This window comes from Pinus tabuliformis, chromosome X (genome assembly GCF_031772625.1).
Source record: "Pinus tabuliformis cultivar Carrire ecotype Pingquan chromosome X, CPIR1, whole genome shotgun sequence".
Taxonomy (NCBI): domain Eukaryota; kingdom Viridiplantae; phylum Streptophyta; class Pinopsida; order Pinales; family Pinaceae; genus Pinus; species Pinus tabuliformis.
The window spans coordinates 1,065,230,854-1,065,236,842 of record NC_142308.1 but is presented as its reverse complement, the minus strand read 5'-3'; positions in this window follow the sequence as shown (position 1 = coordinate 1,065,236,842).

Sequence of the window (5,989 nt, the reverse complement as noted above, 5' to 3'; positions counted from 1 at the left end):
CAAAGGATAGAATGGCTTCACTGGAAATATGAGTATACTTAGTCATATACTTCCTCAGTTAGTTAGATTAGGAATATAATTAATTTAGTTACATTTCCCTTTCCTGCTTTTATTTATTTTAATATTGCTAATTTTTAATAAACAGGTAATGAAGCCCAGACATTTACCTTAATATTCACTAGTTTTTTGGTAAAGAGTGGCTTGAAGCATATTTACCATTTTGTATTTTCAAATAATATTTATGTTTATAGTGCACTTTTTTATTTTGTTCCTTTCCAACTATCCACTTTTGAAATAATAATTTCTCAAGCATGGATAAGTGATCTCATGCACCACTCTTGTTCTTCAATATGAAGTGGATATAAATCAATGGCTCATTACTTAGTATTTAATTTAGATTAAATAAGTAGATGATTTTGAACATATGAAAAATCAAAGATAATACATGGGAGAATGTCGAGATATATAAGGTAAACTTACAATCAGACTCTTCGAGGTATGCATAGACATGTTCATCTTCATCTGTTAATATATATTTTTATAGTTTATTTCTTATTTATGTTTTTATTATTTTGCAGGTCTTGATTAACTTCATTTGGGGACTTGATTTTTTCAAGAAAATGTAATTAGCTTTAGAAGTAAGCGAGTAGTGAGACCTTTCAAGACTATTAACATGTTCAAGGAAGTATTTTCTTTCTCATAAGAATTTTTGTATTCTGCATTTGTGCTTCTCTTCATTTTTCCTTTCTTTGAAAATTTATGAGATCAGTCAATAATCATTTATGCAGTTGGAATGGAATGTTGGACTCTTTCTTGTTCAAATTTGCTAAAAGCAAAGGAAAATCACAAAATCTTGTAGCAAATACTCTTTTCCATGATGTTACCTCTACCTGTTCTAAATAGTACAGTTGTTGGTTGAGTTAAGCCTTTGCACTACACTCATTTATCTTACATTCAATTCAGTCACATTTCCTTCTTCCAAGATGATCCAAAACCTCTTACTTACAAATCTCAGAATCTTGGACTTGTTCTTCTCGTCTCATTTTTTAAAATAATTATTCTGAGATTATTTGCCTCAAGACTTCAGACTTTAGGGCTTATCAGACTCTCAGATTCATAGTATATCGGAAGTATTTTAGAATATGCTCCAAAATTTATTATATGAGAACTGAATGCCTCAAAACCTCGGAAACACATTTTATCGAAATCATTTTAAAATACATTTTGAGATTTGTAGCTCGAGATCCACATGATCTTTTCCTCAATTGTCACGCCCATTACACTTAATTACGAAAATGACCCCCACTTCATTATCTTCACTTGGGTCTCATGATCTCGGAATCTCATATAATGATTTGATTTACCAAATGGTTTCCGAAATTTTGATACATCCCCATCACTCATATTTATTAATCTCATACTCCTTTTCTCAGAATATTATTTTACATACAATACGAGATTTCTCTTCTGAGATTTCCATTTCCCTCTATACTAAGCCTCTTAATTACTCATATTAGTGATATATTGGTAATGTAATCTTATTTTCTTTTGGTAAATTCACCCATTATTTGATAATCCAACCCATCACTATGTTCACATGGAGTCCTCCTTGATTATGTTTGTATCTTCAGGTTGACTTTCATGTTAATTGGGTATTCGAGAACTTGGATGCTTTTTTAATTACAATTTCATCAAACCCCAAGCATTCATTTCTCAAGATGACTTTGTGACTTTTGGGATATCTATTCTTCATGGTGTGTGCACATGGATCTTATCGTTGTGCCTTAATTGGACATATATCCTCACATGTATAGTTATGCCTCTTTTATGCTTCACACAATTTCCTAGTTAATGAGAAGTACATCACCTATGGTTCACTTACATTTTCGCCTTTATCTTACTATTTGATGCTCATCTCATCATCACAACCTTTTTTAGTATGCATATTAGTTTTATTTTCAAGGCACTTTTAAACAACCACTATGATGATGCATCAAATTGGTAAGAATATTCAAAACACGCAAAGGTAATGGATCATGTTCAATTCATGTTTGAATTGAATTTATGTTTGAATGTTTGATATATCACTCCATTCTTATCATACAAAATTCCAAGTCCTCTCCATATTTACATAAGTCCTATGTAGGTAGGGACTTGGTCATGATTTTTGAAATTTTATATAAACTTTGGAGTAGATATGAAATATAAAAAACAAAGAAAACAATTGCCATTGCAATTCATAAAGAAGAGCATTTTCATTTTCATTTTTGATTAGATTTTATTTTACTTCAAATTCCTTAAACATGAATCATTATTTTCTTATATTTATTGCTTGCTTTAGTTTAGCTTTAATAAGTTATGATTTTGTGCTAATGGAAAATGCATTGAAAGCCACTTCTTCAGGTTCTAATTCCAATTAAAAGAAGAGGTTATCTTTTGTTGGAGAAAATTGATATCCCTCAGGTAAAATTTTAATGAGATTCTTCAATGGTAAGTTTCATATGCCCACTTTCATCCTTTTTCATTTCTTTACATTTTTGTTTCAACTTTGTTTTCAGTTTCGCTGATCTTAAACTCTATTTTTCAGGTCTTCATGAACTTTTTCACACCTCTACTGACTCAAATTTGGCACTCATTCTCTTTGTTGTTTGCTTCTGAATTTTGTATGAGCAATTATGATGTTTATCAACTCAGTTAAATCGGGTAGTACTTGAACCTTCTATTTGTTTCATTAGCATTGATTTTATCAGAAAATTGTTAAGATGCTTTTACACAGGATTTGCTTTGAAACAAGAAAATTTGCAAAAGGAGAAACTTCTCATTTAGCTTATTATCTCTCATGACCATTATTCACCTTATGGTTTGAGAGCCTAATTGCTTATAACTCTGCAAGATAAAATTCATTAAAATATCAACATAAGATGAACACATAAATGGTTTTCTTATTTTAATTTTTGTGGAGACATCTTTATAGTTAGTCTTGCTGGGATTATTATTTATTTGTTTTTTTCTTTCATTTTTCCTTTTCTTATTGGAGACTTTTGGAGTTTGTTTATTTCTTCTTTCACTTTAGTTTGAATTTGTTTTTCCTTTTTTTCATTGGTTATGGTTTGGTTTTAGTGATTCCTCCAAGCTTTATGTAGAAGGAATTTCTCTTACCCAACGTTGGTTGGGATATATGGGAAATTTGTACTCTGTCAATTTAATGAGTTTCATTTACCTTAAAGGTATATTTTTATGGAATCCTAAAAGCCTCTTACTTTAAATATTTTTTCATGGAGGAACACACATCCTTTCTAAGTGATATAGTTCACCTTTTCAAGGAATGAATTGACCCGATTTTAACTCAATGGATCCCTCCCATCCCTCCACTTTATTAAAAAGTCTATGATTGATAGTCACAGGGAAATATATGGCGTCAACGTTATGAAAGTATTATATCCACTTGCAAATTCTCTTTTACTATCACACCTCTTTCACTCAGGTACATCATAAACATAGCTCACAAATTTGCTTATCAAAATGGTGATCAAAAGGGGAAGCATGGGAAATACGAGTAAATGCGTCAGGGCTATGTACACTCACTAGCAGTGGGGTCACGCCTGTATGGCATAAAAGATAACTTCACCGGGGTACTGACTAGGCTCATTGGCAGTGAAGTAATATCAGAGACCATTCATATCGATGTGTATATGCTTTATCAAAAAAATCCTATCTATACCTTCTTCTATTTCTCATTCGAGGTAATCTTAAATATTAAATATTTTCAAAAATTTGGATTCATGATTTTAGACTTAGTCTTCTTCAAGTACTTATCCTTGTGTGCTTATATTGCTTAATATGTTAATGTGGGACCCATGTGAAATGTTTTACTGTTTGACAGGTTAATAAATTCCTCATTTTTAACCTTTGGGCAAACCGAAGTTCATCATCTTTTAACCAAAGATAAATGGTTCTTCCCTGTATGTCTCCATTGTTGCGGTGAAAAAAAAAACACCCCCATTTTTAAACTTATTATTTCACAATAATAATAGGGACCGTATTCATAAATTTTGGCTAAAATCACCTTTTATTTATTTATTTATTTTTGCCGGTTAAGTGTCCGATTTTTTTTCCATATTTTCATTTTCTTCGGATTTCCCTTCTGATTGCCTCATTGCGTTTGTTTTTTCACTATATTTCCATCGATTCTTGTTTCATCTCATTTGGAATCATGGTTTGCAAATAACGTTTCTATGAAGTTTGATGATTTTTACCACCTCAACTAAAAATGTACAAAATGTATATTATTTTACTTTTTGTAAATTAATTGTAAATATTGTTTTTTAGTTTTATTAATTAATTCATTTTTCGCTAACTGTCTTATAAAATCATCGTAGATTTGAAATCTCGAAATTACAAGTGGCTGTAATTTTTTATAACCTTAGGAATTTTATTACTAAGTGGTTGTAGTTGTTTTTGGTATGTAAATATTATACATAGTGGTTGTAGTTTATGAGAGGGTCCCACTCCACACAGGCCTTACACCACACATCTCTCCTCCTTGGCATATCGAGATTTTACGTTTTCAGAGCTTTTTTTTAAATAAACTTCCGAAATCTATTTTTCCCAATGCTCTGAAATCACCACTCCATACCTCATTTCAGAACTTTTCATTCTTGTAACTTAATTTCTAATGCTTCTGAGATCCCTCATCTCCCTAACCCCAAGACTCTTACACTTCCCTTATTCATTATATAACCTTGGAAAAATTAATATACTTGGAATTTTACGCTACCTCGAGAAATTACATCGAAACCTCAACCCTTTCATATATTAGGGACTATCAAAATGAACCCCTGAGATACATAACTCTCGATCCTCTGGTATTACTATACCTCCAATGGCATATGAAGAGTTTCAACATCTTGGTGTTGACTTCATCTTAGAGATCATTTAGTAAAACCTTTGATATCATAAAAATTCTAATGTTTCAATATTATTCATATCTGTGATGGTTTATTGGAATCAATATCAACATATTGGCTTCTATATGTATCAGGGCCTTTTTGAAAAGACCATTCTGAAATTTCAAAATCTCACGATGGTTCATTTATTCAACATATTTAAGAACATTGTATATTTCAGATGCCCATTTAATTCAACCTATGAAAAACCAAAAATCTGATCGTTCATATTTGTATATATTTAATTAATTTAATAAAATCTAATTTTAATTAGATTTTTTAAAATTAAAATACTCAATTTTAGCCCAGACATACATTTTTCTAGAATTCTGATATTTTTGACACTTTAACTTCAGAGAGGCATATCTCAACATTTACTTACCGAAATGAAGCTCACAATAGCTCGTTGGAAATCTAAGACAAATGAAAACAATATGGAAATGTTAGTTTTAGTAGATTCATTCATTTATTGACCCAAAAACTTATTAGAAGACATAGTGACGAATTTGCAACAAAAAATCAGTTTTTTATTTTTATTTTTATTTTGATTTGGGCGAATTTCATTGGCTCACGAAAACTGTTGTCAATAACTCATTCCTAGAAATACTCAAAGGATGATCCGATCCATTTGAAGAAACCATAGAAAGAGAAACTCTTTGGATTTTAATTTATTTTAATTTAACAGTTTGTTGAGAAGTCGTTTGATTTCTATTTTATGCACCAATTTTGTTTTAATTTCTAAATTTTGATTAGTTTTTGGTAGGAGAGGAGTTGGGAAGATGAGGAACAGAAGAATTGGAACAATGGAATTGCACCAAGAAGAGAGAAAGAATACTTTTGGCCAATTAAAATTTGTTGGAACAAATTTATTCTCCAACAGCTCCTTATTTTAATTTTCTTTTGTAATTATAAATATGGCTTTGGTAGAATTGAGAAAGGGGGTTCCAGATCTGAAACATGGGGAGGAAATTCTCTGCAAAGAGAGATATTTTTTCACTACTATGGGGGGGATTTTTTTGTAGAGAATTAGCTAGTTTGGACCA